Source organism: Notolepis coatsorum (assembly GCF_963971535.1).
Source record: "Notolepis coatsorum genome assembly, chromosome: 14".
Lineage (NCBI taxonomy): Eukaryota > Metazoa > Chordata > Actinopteri > Aulopiformes > Paralepididae > Notolepis > Notolepis coatsorum.
In genome coordinates, this window is record NC_140178.1 from 76,642,816 (window position 1) to 76,660,339 (window position 17,524).

At 45.6% G+C, this 17,524-nt stretch overlaps 1 protein-coding gene and 1 pseudogene across 2 annotated transcripts in view; one reads left to right on the plus strand and one right to left on the minus strand.

Moving 5' to 3' along the window:
* pitpnc1a (phosphatidylinositol transfer protein cytoplasmic 1a) overlaps positions 1-17,524 on the plus strand; it is a gene marked incomplete at both ends in the record, with an annotated part of 359,160 nt that overhangs the window by 33,363 nt on the left and 308,273 nt on the right. The window lies entirely within an intron of this gene.
* Positions 12,924-17,524, minus strand: part of LOC311239845 — a 48,990-nt pseudogene continuing 44,389 nt past the window's right edge. The window contains exon 5 of the transcript in view: positions 12,924-12,986. The product of the transcript in view is annotated as an uncharacterized misc_RNA (transcript). The remainder of the gene's footprint in view (positions 12,987-17,524) is intronic.

The window sequence follows — 17,524 nt, forward strand, 5'->3', positions numbered from 1 at the left end:
ATGAAAATTTATCTGTTTCACCTCACTATTGCTCCGTGATTATAGCCATCCATCCATCTCTAAAGCTAACCACTATTTGTAAAAGCCACAACCACGTTACCATATTTGTAATAATGTAAATCATTGTGTCGTTGTACACATATTGTGTTTATAACGTTAGTAGATAACATAGCTTAGCTTGGTAGCTATTGTGCTAACAACATATCCCGACATCCGGCTCGCTGGCCGGCATGAACGGCCAACCCAAAATGGTTCTCTCCTCTCTGTACACCCCGTCCCCACGGGTGCCGTGCCGGGGGGCCCATGGACGCGGCGGCAGCCGCAGGGCGCCCGAGCCCGCAAAGGCTAGTGTTACACGATAGCTATGAGCTAACTAGCGCTGCGGGCTCCGGCGCCCCGCGGCCGCCGCCGTCGTCGAGTCCACAAGCTCCTCCGGGGGGACGGGGGCACACAAAGAGGAGAGAACCACCCGCAGGGACGGCGGGCTATAGGCTAACGTCAGTGAGTGTAGCAGGGACGGCGGAGATATAGGCTAACTGTGATGCACCGAGTGAGCCACCATTGATCTAGTACTATGACCCGGACGGACATAAGGCATACGTTTCCTGAAGTGACGTCACGGCCGTGCTAGGTGCTAGCGTCTGATAAGCTTTTAGATTCGGCTCATTAATATGCACCTGTTGTGACGTCGGCGTTTGATAAGCTTTTTTGATTCGCGCGTGCATGTTATTCGTGCGTGGACCTTTTTAACTCTTTCAGAGTGGCATTTCCGGTGTCAAATGGAAAAAAATAAATAATGAAATTATATACCAATGATGTAAACTACCCATAATTGATCAGTAGGGTTTAACCTGGAGGTTGGGCTTTAAGGATCTTCTGACTGACTTGGAACTTCCTTAGGCGCCTGAGGAAGTAGAGGCGTTGTCGTGCCTTCTTCACAACACTGTCAATGTGTGTGGTCCATGTCAAGTCCTCGGATATGTGGGCTCCGAGGTACTTGAAACTGTTCACTCTCTCAACCGGTGCCCCGTCGATGCTGAGGGGGCTGTAGTCCTTGACCCCCGACCTCCTGAAGTCCACAATCATCTCTTTTGTTTTGCTGACGGTCAGGGAGAGGCAGTTCTCCTGACACCACTGTGACAGATTCTCTACCTCTTCCAGGTAGGCCCTCTCGTCGTTGGCTGAGATCTGGCCCACCACTACTGTGTCATCAGCAAATTTGATGATTGTGTTGTTGTTCCGCTGTGCCACGCAGTCATGTGTGTACAGGGAGTAGAGGAGGGGGCTCAGAACACAGCCCTGGGGGGCCCCTATGTTGAGCGTGATGGATGAGGAGGTGCAGTTGCCTGCTCTTACCACCTGGGGTCTGCCCGTCAGGAAGTCCAAGACCCACTGGCAGAGGTCATAGTTCAAGCCCAGGTCCCTGAGCTTGGCTATGAGTTTGGAGGGGACTATGGTATTGAATGCTGAGCTGTAGTCGATGAACAGCATTCTCACATAGTTCCCCTGCCTCTTGTCCAGGTGTGATGCTGCTGTGTGCAGCACATGGGCTATGGCGTCCTCCGTGGACCTGTTAGGGCGGTATGCAAATTGCAGGGGGTCCAGGTTGATGGGGAGGGAGGAACAGATGTAGCCCTTCACTAGCTTCTCAAAGCACTTCATGGCTATGGAGGTGAGAGCTACAGGGCGGTAGTCGTTGAGGCAAGCGGGCGTAGATTTTTTGGGTACAGGGATGATGGTGGACTTCTTCAGACAGGTGGGGATGACAGCCTGTTCTAAGGACAGGTTAAAGATGTCAGTGAATACCGGGGCCAGTTGGTCGGCACAGACTTTTAGGACGCGGCCGGGGATGCCGTCCGGTCCTGCTGCCTTCCTGATATTCACTTTTTTAAAGGTCCGCCTCACCTCATGCTCTGTTACCCTGAACACTGAGTCTCCATCAGCAGACCCCCCCCCCACCATTGCCGTGGCTTGTAGGCTGGTGTTGTTATTCACAGCCTCAAACCTCGCATAGAAGGTGTTGAGATCATTTGCTAAGGAGATGTCACTGTTCAGTTTGAGGGGGGTGCCTTTGTAATCTGTCATTGTTCTGAGGCCCTGCCACATACCTCTAGAGTCAGCCTGTTCAAACTGAAGTTCAACTTTATTCCTGTAACGCCGTTTTGCCTCTATTACTGCTCTCCTGACGTTGTATCTTGCCGTCTTGTGTTCATCCATGTTGCCTGTCACCAGCCCGGTGTTGTAGGCTGAGGTGCGCACTTTCAGAGCCTCACGGACGGATTTATCTACCCAGGGCTTTTGATTTGGGTAGATTCTAATTGTGGTAGAGGGGATTGTTTCTTCTACCAGAGTACAGACAAAGTCAAGCACCGTTTCAGTGTATTCGTTAATATTGGCTGTGTTATCACGGAATACATTCCAGTCTGTGCATCCTGTTCTGCAATTGGGTCCTATCACAACAGACTAGACTAGACAAATATCAAGATGTATCCATCAGTGGACCAATTGCATGCTTTCACAAGAGGACAAGGAGCCTTCAGTCGTAAGTAAGCACCCCCCACAGCCCAAATGGAATGATTTTCATTCAGGGGGGTAGTCGGCTAGTCGATTATCGGTAAATTTCGGCCAATCAAAGTCGACTATCCAAATCCTTAGTCTGGGACAGCCCTGATTCAAATGTATTGTCATTATACAGCACAAGTACAATACAACGAAAAGAAGTGTGGCATCCAATCAGAGTGCAAAAGTAACAATAAAGTGCAATAGTAATATACAATGTACAGGTGATTATAATATATAATATATAATTTAGTACTACTGACTGTTGTGCTAATCAGATGTATGTACAGAGTTGATATGCACAGTGATAGTATGGTAGTACTAAGTCATATTGGCCAGAAGCTAGTATGAATAAGGGATATGATATAGTATCTACAGATATCATAGTATGCTGCAGTCATACGTATGAGGAACAAGGCTATACAACCACGAGCATGACCTCAAGTATGTTGTTGCTTTCATAGAACACATTAATCAACTAGCCTACTAAAGATAAAGTCAGTGGCCGCTGAAATGCTACCTTGTACTGTAGCTAATGGGGGGAGCGTGCCTATGTTCCCACAGCCCTATGTCCCCACATTTCCTTTTTTCAAATTTTTTTATCTGATTTTATCCCCCTTTCTTTTAATTTGGTAGCCAATTACACCCAACATATTATCCAATTATCCTCTGGTAGTAGAGGGTTTGTCCGGGAACATAGGACCTAATTTTGAGTGAAAAGAAAATCTTTGAAATGTGGGAACATAGGGCTGTGGGAACATAGGGGTGTGGGACCATTGGGCTGTGGGACCATTGGGCTGTAGGAACATAGGGCTGTGGGACCATTGGGCTGTAGGAACATAGGGCTGACCCCCTAATGGGAAATGTGTGACGGATGCAATTAGGGCTGCTTACTTACTTACTTAGGCCCATCGCTCCCAATGGAGCATAGGCCATCTACGACTTTTCTCCATCCAACACGGCTTTGGGCTGTCCTTTCTGCCTCCCCCCAGGTAGTTCCTTGTCTCTTGAGCTCCGCCTCAGTGTCCCGCCTTCAGGTGTTCTTAGGCCGCCCTCTCTTCCGCTTCCCTTGGGGATTCCAAGTCAGGGCCTGGCGTGTAGTACTGGTAGCCGGTTTCCTCAAAGTGTGGCCTATCCATCCCCACTTTCGTCTCAGGATCTGCTTCTCCACTGGTTCCTGTCTTCCTTTCAGCCATAGTTCCTCATTCTTGATTTTGTTTGGCCACCGGATCCCAAAGATGCGTTTCAGACAGCTGTTTATAAAGGTCTGTATCTTCTGCAATGTTCTTTTTGTCATTCTCCAAGTCTCTGAACCGTAGAGAAGGACAGATTTGACATTTGAATTGAAGAGCCGCACTTTGGTTGTCATGGCGATATCCTTGGAGGACCAGATGTTCTTCAGAATGATGAATGCTGCCTCCTCCTCCGCTCCAGAGCCTCCTCCTCATCGATGACCACCCGGCCTACATCGTCCACCAGCTGCTGGACGTGCGTCCCCGTGGTCGTGGGTACCAATACCTCGTGGACTGGGAGGGCTACGGCCCAGAGGAGTGCAGCTGGGTCTCCCGAGGGATGATCCTGGACCCTGAGGTCATCCGGGATTTCCATCGCCGTCACTTGGAAAAGCCTGGGGGCCCGCCAGGAGGCGCCCGTCGAGGGGGGGTCCTGTCACGATCAGAGCTTGTGTCTGCCAGATGAGGAGCAATCAGCGCGGCTGCAGGAGATCACCTCATCAAGCGTTCCCTACTTCAACTGGCAGAACCCGTCATCCAACGTCGCAGTGTTAAACTGCCTACCGAGGTACGACGACACTACCTGAAGACCAGCTGTAACTACCCCTGTTTATGCTTGCCCTAACCTTCTGTTTCTTGTGCCCCAGGACTTCGCTCCAGCGTCCTTCCACCCTGACGTCTCGAGCTCCAGCGTCCTTCCACCCTGACGTCTCGAGCTCCAGCGTCCTTCCACCCTGACGTCTCGAGCCCCAGCGTCCTTCCACCCTGACGTCTCGAGCCCCGCAAAGAGGACTCCTGCTCGCTCTCAAGCGCAAGACCTGTGTCCTCTCTCTCTCGCTGCTGACAGCTGCACTGGAGTGCACCTGCTCTCATTCTTCTCCCCCCCAAGAACATTATAACCTCCGTGTTGTTCACATTCCTGTTTCACATTCCTGTTATACTCTGCTTGGTTGGGAAGAATAATTAAAGAACCCTAAACCGCTCCATTCTCTCCTCCTGTGTTTTGCTATTGGGCTCCGCAAGAACCCCCCCATCCTCACATATTTAACATTGCAGAATGGGTACAATTACAATACGGCTCAATACAAACAATTGTTAAGGGGCCCAGGGGGTGTAGACTGTTGTAGTCTGAGCTAATTTACACCATGCTCCAAAAAAAATAAATAAAAAATCTGCCGAGTGATGTGGAGCGGGGAGCGCTCGATTCAAGGTGAGCGGTGAGTGAGCGGAGAGCGACTTGGGGGCGGGGTCAACATGAGCGATTAGCGGAGCGGAACAAGCCGTCTAGAGCGAAGAGCGGATTTCACGCCCGCGCCGATCCGCTCACGTGGCCTGATACACACACACACACACACACACAGACAGATACACAGACAGACACACACACACACACACACACAGCACAGTAGCGTTGTGCAATAGTGCAGTTCAATAAAACATTTCTCATCTACACAAGACTTGCTCAGTCTGAAGGGGGTCTATTCACCAGCTCAGCTCAAGAATGATGGTCTTTGTTGTTTTGACAAGAGGCAATGGAGCAAACTCCAAGCACTTACTTTTCTCCTGAATAGTCGGTGGTGCGTTGACCTGGTAAGATAATACAAGTAGAGGAGGTTCACACACATTAATGAAGTACATTACATTTGTTCATTTGCACCGATGAAGCGAAATCTCTGTCTAATCAGGGCTCTACAGTGCGACCATATTGCTCGCATATGCCCCTAAAAATATGTGTGTGCGAACCTCAAAAATGAATTACGCGCACGGTGTGCGAATGCAGATTACAGCTTCAGTCGTACTTTTTATTTCTCCGCTGAGAATCGTTAAAAAACTACAGGTCCCACATTGCACTCAAGCCAACGGTCCAATCACAGTAGAGTGAAGTGACTGGTTTCATGGGAAATAAAGCAAATGACCAATCGGAAGCTCTCATTTTGCTTGTTTACTTCCTGAAACTCTGCCATTGCGATCAGGGCTCTCGTTTTCCGAGACACTAACTTATTATAGTCTCTCTCTTACCAATAGCAATAGATTTTAGAACACCTAGATTTATTGATAGCAATAGTAATATAACGTTAATGCAACAAAACGAATGCCTTGCTTTGTTAATCATAACGTTTATGCAGTAGCGTATGTCGGTGTGTTGGCTGTAACGGACATGACAATAACATAACGTGTACACATTAAAATTGCGATAATCTATTCTAACATTTTCAAATCGATGCAGTTGAATTTCCCCCTTAGGATCGATGCATTGTTTTACCCCTACACCAAAGTCACTGGCCCACTGTGTATCTGTGTGTATAATAACTTGGCTAGCGTTATCAACAGCAGAGATGGGCAATAGGGTCCAGCTGCAGCACCGGACGGCCGGAGTGCAAGCGGTGTGATGTAATTGGCAGACTCGACTGTCAATCAATGGTCTACCTGACACGCAAACTCATAAACAATGTTTCTGTACTGGAGGTGTACAGTATTTCAATAGGCAACCCTGAAAGGATTATTTTTCTAGAAGAGCAACACAGCCAAAACATAGGCATTGTATGCATAAAGTTAAATGACTGAACCTTTTGTAGCAGTAGTTTGATTTGATAGTTTATTTGATAGGGACAGCACATGTTAATGAACATCAAGTACAAAATACAAAATGTAAACATGCAGGGTTGTAGCAAGAGCTAATTTACACGCATGCACGCACAGTACAAATATAAATTTATTAAAAAAAAAAAAAAAACTGTTACTTGAAATATTTTAACTGTGCTCCTAAATATTTTTGGGTGCTCCTAAATTTCTTTGTGTGCTCCTAAATTTTTACATTTAGGAGCACATGTGCTCCTTGGGAAAAAGGTTAGCGTAGAGCCCTGCTAATAAAGACTCATCCACTTGATTATGTGACTGCATTGAAGCATGTAACCAGTCATTTGTAATGGATTATATTTTAAAGTCACAGCCTGTCTGATTTACTGAAACCCCTTTGAAGTAAAAAATCAAACAGTGACCTAGAGGTTTGTCATGTGATACCAGTGATATAGAGTACGTTTACATGTGGCCTGGGAACCTCTTTTGGCCGCAACCTATCCTTTAAAGGAACACATCAACATCATGGGAAATGTGCCTTCTCCAGAGTCAAACAAGAAGCTACCAATTTCCTCTCTGTGCGTTCAGTAGAAAGCTATCGGGCTGTACGCCAGCCTAGCTTAGCACAGATGAATGGAAGCGGACCACTAGCCTAGCCATTGGCCAAAAACACCTCTCCAGGAGTTTTAAGCTAGGTTATGTGGTCCATATCCGCTTCCATTAATTTTACTTTGATTGATTGATTGATTGATTGATTGATGTTTTATTTTTTATTTTTGTGTCTTACATACAGATGTATGCTCAGCCCATATGGGCTTACAAGACACATAAACAATAAGTATAATAGTCAGTGATGGGAATAACGGCGCTATAAGTAACTTCGTTACTAACGGCGTTCGTTTTTTCAGTAACGAGTAATCTAACGGATTACTCTTCCAATCTTAATAACGTTGTTACCGTTACTGCAAAAAAAATGCGGCGCGTTACTATGAATGAACCTGTTTCTTTCATCAGACATATCTCTGCGCCGAGAGGCAATAATATGTTCTTCCTTGTTTAGTGGACAGTGCGCGAGCCAAGCATACATGCTGACGATTGGCTGAGGTTGAATAGACCACCGTAACACTTCCGGGATTCTGAAATCAGGGAGGAGATTGCGGGGGGTGCATATGAATGAATGTGGACGAGAGCCGTGATGTAAGTGGTTGCCGATACGGCTGTGGGGGTGCTAGAGACATGATCGAATAGACGTTTATGCGCCTCGCTCTCCTGAACACGGCGTGACCCATAACTAATCGATCAGAACTAAATCGGCAGAGAAAAAGCCCATTTTAAAGCACCTATTCCGCTTGGACATGCGCAGAGTGCCCATGGAGTCTGGACGACGCGAGATGACACTCGAATGAATGTGGACTGTTCCATCAGAGGGGGGAGCTTCGATGGTCATGTAAGTGGCTACAGACCGCTGCACTTAAATATAAACATTAGTCTATCTGGAGACTCAATGAGGTAATTGTAGATGTCGCCATAAGACACGTCTGGCCATTTAGTGGGATCATTTTTTCATTATCCTGTTCGGCTGGCCACCGAAGCTCCCCCCTCTGATAGAACGGTCCACATTCATTCGAGCGTCATCCCGCGTCGTCCAGACTCCATGGGCACTCTGCGCATGTCCAAGCGGAATAGGTGCTTTAAAATGGGCTTTTTCTCTGCCGATTTAGTTCTGATCGATTAGTTATGGGTCACGCCGTGTTCAGGAGAGCGAGGCGCATAAACGTCTATTCGATCATGTCTCTAGCACCCCCACAGCCGTATCGGCAACCACTTCCATCACGGCTCTCGTCCACATCCATTCATTTGACCCCCCCGCAATCTCCTCCTTGATTTCAATGTAACGCGGAAGTGTAGTGGTCTATACAATGTCATGGTAAGCCAATCAGAGGTGGAGGTGGGCGGGTGTCTAAAGCATCCAGAGTCTGACACACAGCGCGACAAGACAAGTGATCACTGATCAGTCAGCGTGAGACCGCGGTCCGTGTAGTGTACGTTTTGAGCTCAAAAACGAATCCAACGAACAACACAAGCGACTCAGTCAACATGAGACCGCGGGTCCATGAGCGTTTTGTGTTCACTCTTTGCAGCGCAGGGCACTGAGTGGCTCTACTGCAGTGCTGACAGCCTTATCAACAGTGCTGCACTTCCTGGTTTAATAGCACAGGCTTCAGGTGCTCAGATATATATATATCTCTGTATGTCATGCATGTCTTAAATGTCATGATTAGATTAGTTATGATTCGATTAGATTCTTATATCTGTATGTTGTGTATGTCATTGATTGATTGATTGATTGAAAAGTTTATTAACAGATTGCAGAATGGGTACAGTTAGGGCTGGGCGATAAAACGATAACGATAACTATCGCGATAAATTATTTCCTCGAAATAAACATGAAACGTGGTCGCAAAGTTTCGATATATCGATTTTCCAAGCTTGGATATGAGCACACGCACTAACAACCAATCGGTGAAGGAGATGGCCGATAGAGGAAGGAGACCCGGAAGGAGGTAGGACTCGGTAAACAAGGCTGGCTATGGCTAATTAGCTTGCACGCCGCTATTTCACAGGTTACCTGCCGAGTTGGTGTGTGTTTTGAATTCTGATGGTAACTGTTATAGTAGTGTGGGGTATACGGTGGACGTCGTTGCAATGAATTGGGCGGAACAGAGTATTTTAGGGTCATTTTTTAGTACATTGTCATGAAATACTCCGCTTGGAAACGAGGCTGGCTATGGCTAATTAGCTTGCACGCCGCTATTTCACAGGTTACCTGCCGAGTTGGTGTGTGTTTTGAATTCTGAGGGTAACTGTTATAGTAGTGTGGGGTATACGGTGGACGTCGTTGCAATGAATTGGGTGGAACAGAGTATTTTAGGGTCATTTTTTAGTACATTGTCATGAAATACTCCGCTTGGAAACGGGGCTGGCTATGGCTAATTAGCTTGCACGCCGCTATTTCACAGGTTACCTGCCGAGTTGGTGTGTGTTTTGAATTCTGAGGGTAACTGTTATAGTAGTGTGGGGTATACGGTGGACGTCATTGCAATGAATTGGGCGGAACAGAGTATTTTAGGGTCATTTTTGAGTCATGAGATACTCCGCTTGAGATACTCCGCTCTGCTAACGTGCGCGGACTGATGACGACATCAATTCGACTCTCGAGACATTCACAGCAGCAAAACAAGTCAGCCCGCGTATCGGCGCCGGGCATAATAAGTTAATTAAACTTGACAGACATTATATCGACGATAATTATCGATATCGAGTTATATGAAAATAATTTAATAATTTTATCGCGATAACGTTTTTGGTCATATCGCCCAGCCCTAGGTACAGTACAGTACAGCTCAATACATACAATTGTTAAGGGGATGCAGACCAGAGAAAGACTTTCGTCATAAATGTCATGAATTGAAAATGGGGGACCCTGATGTAAACAAGACGAAACTCTTTCTCTGGTCTGCATCCCCTTAACAATTGTGTGTATTGAGCCGTACTGTATTGTACCCATTCTGAAATCTGTTAATTAAAATGTTCAATCAATCAGTATATATTTGTTATTTATTTTTGGTATAGTGCTTAACAAGCATAATTTAATGTTGCCCAGTTGTGGCCTGTTGAGGGGCAATACATATCAAAAGTTCCAAAACATCTATTCTGTTTGTATTTGTATGATCCACTATATAAACATAGTAATTATAATATCTACATAGCCTACATGGCATTTGATTGGAGGCTAGTCTCACTTTGTCCCACAGCAACATTAAAATAGTTTAGATTTGTGTATGTTGTTTATGTAAAAAAAATAACTTGAAAGTAACGCAATAGTTACTTTCTGAAGTAACTAGTTACTTTTATAATTTGTAACTGAGTAAGTAATTTAGTTACTTTTTGGAAGAAGTAACTAGTAACTGTAACTAGTTACTTTTTTAAAGTAACTTGCCCAACACTGATAATAGTATACTTGACAGTAAGTTATAGACCAAGATGGCCACAAAAAAATAAAACAAAAGAAAACGTATTATAACAAGCTGTAAACAATGTATGTAAAAAAAGAAAGTGCCATGCTTTCTCCAAAAATCTTGCAAAACTGAAAATCTCCACAAAAAAACAACTCAACATACAACTCTCAGACTGCCAAAACAAATCCGGATTTACAAATAGAATTTTCTCAAATAAAGCCCTCCTCAAATCGGTGTACAAGGGGCAATAAAAAACTAAATGAAATTCATCCTCCACCACTCCCAGATCACAGATAACACACAACCGCTCCTCCTCAGGTTTACCTTGGAATCTACCCACTTCCACAGCCAATGGCAGGGGGCCATACCTCAACTGGGCACACAGAGACCTCCGTCTTCTCTTTAAGTTTAACATTAAATAAGGTTCAGTAAAATACTCATCTTTAATTTCAACATATTTTCTAAGCTTAGGTTTTTTCCATATTTCCACCTTCCACTTATCCTGATGGATTGTTGATCATTTTGTTTTAATTATGTGAACCTTACACTGCAGATTGTTCATAAAAATCATACTTAAGTCAGCAGAAGAAAAAATCATGGACATCTCTCTTGACCAGGGATGACCGTGTGCTCTGTCCCAGTTAAATATCTTTAATTTTAGTCACCCTGTCATTTGGTAGCTGGACCAGGCGGTTCCATAACCTAACCATTTCACATTTTTGTTTGACCAAGCATGAGTCCCAACCCATGTCCCCTTCTATAGCCACTTTTGCTGTATACTTATGTACTAATGTACTAATTTGTAGGCTAGCTTGCAGCCGGAAAGCTTTCTACTGAATGCACAGTGAGGAAATTGGTATCTATCTTCTTGTTTGACTCTGGAGAAGATGGTAAGCACATTTGACCATACTGTTGTTGACGTGTTCCTTTAAAGGATAGGTTGCGCCCAACAGTTGTGGCTGATCACGTTGCTAGTTTGACTGAAGTGTCTATTTGAGGTTGTTTCATATTATATTATATGGAGTGGGGCCTTATCACATGCAAGGTTCCCAGACCGCAAGTGATTACAGTAACGTTGTACTTTGTAATGCATTACCACCAACATAGTCCATGATATACAGTACTTCAGCATAGAGACGCCTGTTTTGATTTAAGCTACATCAGCTGGCTGGTGTGAGGTCAGTTTCATGGGGTTTCAGATACAATGCCTGTTGGTGGCCCTGCATAGCCGAGTTGCCAGGCCTGGGCCCAAAATCTTGTTCACATCAGGATCCAAAATCCTGTTTACATCAGGGTTCATCTTGTTTACATCAGGATCCAAAATCTTGTTCACATACCCAGGGTGGACGGACTGTTTTCTTGCCCCCCCCCCCCTTGGCCGGACGTCAAGTTGTGAGTGAGTGAGTGAGTGAGTGAGTGAGTGAGTGAGTGAGTGAGTGAGTGAGTGAGTGAGTGAGTGAGTGAGTGAGTGAGTGAGTGAGTGAGTATACCCAGTGTACTATAATTGTGTTGCTAGGAGTCTTCCCAGTGTTCTGAGTGTCTGTGTGTAGAAATGTGTATGTAGTATGTACACACATGCGTTGGTTTGTGTGTGCATGTGTGTTCTTGTCTTTCTGACAAGGTGATGGATCGCCAGGGCGCTGAATTCTGCCTGTGTCAGCATGCTTTTGTAAATTAACTCCATGCCATTTTGCAAGTAATGACTCTTCAAAGCAGTTCAATAGAGAGCCCACGGATAGAGGCGTTCTTCTGGGATTGACTACCACGCATATTGAATATGAGGTTATTGTAATATCAGTTATCTTGTATAGGCCTATGTATGCACTTTCATTCTGAGAATTCCAAGAAAGGTGACACCTTCCGTAACTAATAAAAAAGATATCTCGCAGACAAGGGCGCTCATAAATCTATAGCGACAAGCTTGCTACTGTCACCAATTAGCATGCGTATTCTCCACAATTAATTAACCATTCGCCCCGCTCTCTGTATTCCAACACCTGAGTTCTCCTCCTTCTGCTTGATCAGCTCCGCCGTAATGAGCGCGGAAGAAGCCCAGGGCGAGCGAACCGGGAACAAAGCATCTCCTTGTTACTCAGGCAACCGTTTGTTTGTTTTAATGACAAGGCAAGTGTCTACCCTGCGTCTTCTTTTAAATCAAGCCGGGGGGGCGTTAAGTTTAGGGGTTGGGGGGGGGGGGGGGCGTTAGAGCTCAGGACTCTGCTTTTTAATCAGCGCTGCTTGTTACCTCCTCGGGCTGATTGGGCCCCTGGACACCCAGAGCTGATGAGGGGGCTGTGGGAGGAGGAGCTGGAGGCAAGCTGATGAGGGCCCTGCAGGGGGCTGTGGGAGGAGGAGCTGGCCTTCAGCTGATGAGGAGCATGCAGGTGGGAGGAGGAGCTGGCCTTCAGTGAGGGCCCTGCAGGGGGCTGTGGGAGGAGGAGCTGGCCTTCAGCTGATGAGGGCCTGCAGGTGGGAGGAGGAGCTGGCCTTCAGCTGATGAGGGCCTGCAGGGGGCTGTGGGAGGAGGAGCTGGCCTTCAGCTGATGAGGGCCTGCAGGGGGCTGTGGGAGGAGGAGCTGGCCTTCAGCTGATGAGGGCCCTGCAGGTGGGAAGAGGTTTGGTGTGATGAGCTTGATTTCTTAACTGAAATTAGATTTTGTGATGATGATGATGTGAAGATTTAGGTTTTTATGTTTCCAAATTGATCAAAATTCACAATGCATGATAAACAATGTATAATTACTGTTTATCGTAATGATTTTGCGTTTGAAATGTGCTCTGGCTAGTGATTTTGAGTGGCTGAAATGATTTGGAACAATGATTGTAAACAATGACCTTAAGCGCTGTGAAAATGTCCTCCCCCGACCCCCACCCCTCCATACAAAATACCATACAATCCACATTATCCACAGTATCAAACGGTTGTTTCTGGCTCAATGATGCTAGGTAGACACACACACACACATGCTGGAGGGAGAGAAAGGTGGGCAATTTACCTATCTCAAGCCCTGCCGCCCTTTCAAGAAAAGAGGGCGGGCTTGAGACTGGTCAACTTGATTCATTTGGGGAAAGCATTGTGTTTTTGCTGGCTTGCCTTGTCCCCTGATATGTGGTGTGAGATAGAGGATTCTGATTAAAGGGGCAATCAGCTACAGTCCATTAAGCTTTACAGAGGATGGAAGGAGCACTCAGTGGAAACATCACTCACCACATTCAATGATTTCAGGACAGCTCACAGCTTTGAGGGTGAGATCATTAACACTTTCTGTGCCGTTCACGTAGATCTACGTTTCTGTGGCCCGACCGTTGAGTGCTGGAAACGTAGATCTACGTTTCTGTTTCGTTATTTCTTTTAATCGCTATTGCCATTCATAACCCATCGGGGCACCTTGTGCATGCTGTCCTGAATGTGTCTGAGATCGCAGACGGCCAATACCGCCGTCTAACGCCTTGCGGCCGCTATTGCACTCCATTTGAAATGATGTGGTTTGTTTTCTCGGCCGAGCTGCGGCGTGGGGGCGGGTTCTAAACACTCCGGCAAGACAAGCGGTCACCACGGTTGCCTCGACGAGTTCATCCGCCCGCCCGTTCATGTGCAATGCTGGATAAAGTCGGACAAACGATCGCAATGAATATTTGGAATAGCGATCAGATAATTGGATTATTCTTTTTGCAGTACATCAGAGACAAGGTAAGGACTATATATTACCAATCTTGCGTTGATCCGAAAAACCGCGATTGCAGCCTCTGTGTGTGTGTGTGTGTGCGTGCCGTTGGCTGCGATAGACGCACGGAGGGCCGGTTTTCCCCCGTCCCCTTTCGTGCATGCGCGAGAAAACATAATACCGATAATCTAGCGTTGATTTCAGGATGATTCGATAATCAGGCGAAAAAGGGCAACGTGATACGTGGATTTCACTAAAGGGCTGTTTGACGGAGTTCCCTGGGATTACACAGGATCACTCTACAACTATACTCATATTCACCACGGTATAAAACGGAAATGTATAGATGAAAAAATTATCTGTTTTTTTTTTTTTACCGGAAGAAACCCACTGACAATCAACAGCGTTATTAGATCCATAGCTATAATATAAAATATAGGTTTAGCTCTACAAACAAGGTGAGCGCTTACATGGGGTTAATAGTGGCAAGGCCTATGCACTTCCTGGAAGGGGCGTGGCACCCAATGTGTTAAGATGATGTCTCACAAACAAATAGATGGAGTGGGCCAAAGATGGAGGTGACGGTACTTAGAGGAGTATGTCTAGGGGACGATCAGCCCCATACCAGGCTGAAATAGGGTAGCGGTATCAGGAGAATTTCTGATCTGAAAATCCAATCCCGAGAAATGTGTGAATATAGCTTGCCCGTGGACACAAACCTTCATACGCATTAACAGCTCCGTCTTTTAATACACACTTATATCATACAGTAATGATAAGATATTGAAAGATGAAGGATGAAGTTAAAAAGGAAAAAGGGCAAAAGCAATTCTATTCTTTGACAATTCTACAGCGCACAATACAAAAAAGATCCAGGCGGAATAAAATATGCCTACACTGTAAAAACTGAGCATCATATGCAGCGGCTTTGCCAATGTTCTCAGCATCGCCAACAGTGTACAAAAATGTACCACTCGCAAAAAAGTCTGGGAGACAGTCGATGCTCGGCTGCGGCGTGTGGTATTCGCGATGTATGGCTCGAGAAGGTCTTGTAAATAAATTATTCCTTGTCGGCGGAATCGATATCACTCGTATAGGAAGTCATCATGATGTAATAACGGATCTTGGCGATCTCGAAGAACTCTTTCCACGTAAAACGCTAATCTGACTAATATTGCTCCTTCATCAATCTCTGAGGAAGGGAGCTGCCATTTTTTGCCGAGTGTCAAGCTTATCCAGCTAACTTCAGCTGGAGGCTGGAGCAGGTTCAAGTTTATGGATGTGTTGCTATAGTGATTTTTCCAAACTTGCTTTGTGGAACCGAAAAGCCTGACTTATGTCAAGTTATCCTGAAAATGATCCAGCTATCAGTTACCCACGTACGAGGAACAGGGCTCTGGTTAGACAATTGCACTATGACTGTCTTTCTGTGGGAGAGACTTATTTGTTTTGTCTCTTGTTTTTTCATTTCATTTCTTTAAACGCTTGACTTGGCAAAGGTAACAGAACACACTTGGAGTCAGTGATGTAATTTTGGGGAGAAGAGCTTGAGGAACTGATGAGTGTTCGAGAATCCCCTCAGCTTTGTTCATTTAAAGACTACAGACAATCACCATGTCTTACCTTTCTCTCATCCTCCAATCGTATTCCTCCTTCCCACATAATTTGAACTGCGTCTGACAGCTCTCTCAGTATCCAAGCTGTCTTGGCAACAGAGAGACTAAGGCTCAGCTTCTTCCCCCAGGCCATCAAATCATTGAACACTGATCTCTCCACACATAAGTACACATGAGCACACACATTTAAACACTTTAAAGGGAAAAAAGGTCACTTTAAGGAAATAACTGTTGTGGTTCTTGTATAGTATAGTTTATAAATAGCAAGTATAGCATAAGGATATAGAGTAAAAACTGTATATTGTAGTTTATACAATGGCATGCAAATGTCTTGATTCTGATTGGCTGAAACAGCGAAGTTGCCGGTTGTTATTTAGTATAACACACTCCATCTTTTTTTTCAGATTTGATTGATTGATTGAACATTTTATTAACAGATTGCAGAATGGGTACAATACAGTACAGCTCAATACACACAATTGTTAAGGGGATGCAGACCAGAGAAATAATTTTGTCTTGTTTACATCAGGGTCCCCCATTTTCAAGTAAGGGATAATGTATAGCTACGAGGTCATTGTCGCAAAATAATTGACCGACACAGAGTTTAGAATACCGAGGTGCCTCGCCGAGGTGTTCTAAACGTAGTGAAGGTCAATTATTTTGCGACAATGACCGAGTATAGGCTATACATTGTCCTGCTTATTACATGGCTAACTTACTAACAATATACCTAATTCATTTTACACCATCGACAAGACGAGATCAAATGCAGACGCAGTTCTATGACGTTAATGGATTGCTCAGCACCTGTTCTGCACTGTACTTCACTTCGTGCACGAGCACTGAATAAAAAATTCCACCATGTACCTTTACCTCCCAACATCCGTCTGACCACACCCCCTTCCGCTTACCTTCATAAGCAGGTGTGTGGCCACCTACTCGCCTCCTTCTTCACTTTCACCACAAGGAAGTGCCTTCGGTAGATCCCCACTTGACGAGGTTGTTAGTAGAAGAAAGTTGGAAAACTAAAGAACGGGAAGATACGTTGACATCATATCTTTATTTTCTCTCTCACTATTTTCGAGAAAATACGGCGATATTGTCTTCGTCACTGGAGTGTCTGGAAGATGATGATCATTCTACACCTCCACCGGTTTTTTCGTATTAGGAGCTCACGCCGCTGACATGCTTCCCAACTACAATCCTCCTTGCTGCGGCTGGATGGGGTAAAAACCCTCCAGCAACACAGCTGGACTGTAGGACGCACCGACTGTTGTGAGAAGCGGTGGTTTCCAGGTTGGGTATGTACTGTTTTGCTTGCGAGCTCTGGTTGTTGTTGATGCTATGGGGGTTAGCTAACAATTTACCAAACGCCGACCCCAGGCTAGGGTCCTCTGCTCGGCTTAAAACGGCGGTCGGAGGATCTTGGCCTGACGCCCATGATGGCTAAATCTAGTGGCCCGCGCTAGGTTCTGGTGATCCCAGGATTCTAGAGCGGATGCTGCTCTGTCCCGTGTAGGCCCCATCTTTCATATACAAATGAAAGTTTACCCTAACGAGGAAATGTGGGCATAAGATCTTCTTTATCGGAAGTTCCATGCTCAAAGGGCCCCGTGTGTGTCTGGATCACCGTTGACAACTGTGTTCTGACATTTCTTTTTCTTTTCCCTGTTAGGGAAGGGATTGGGACAGCGGCCTGTCTGAAGTGTGGCTTGTTATGTCATTGTATGCAGTTCAGGTGATGGCTGGTTAGCTTTGCGTGCTAGTTGTGGAGCTACTGTGTAGCCAGTCAGCTGTTAGCTGCGCAGCTGTTAGCTGCGGCGTTAGCTCGCTGTGTTTACCAGGCTGGTATGCGT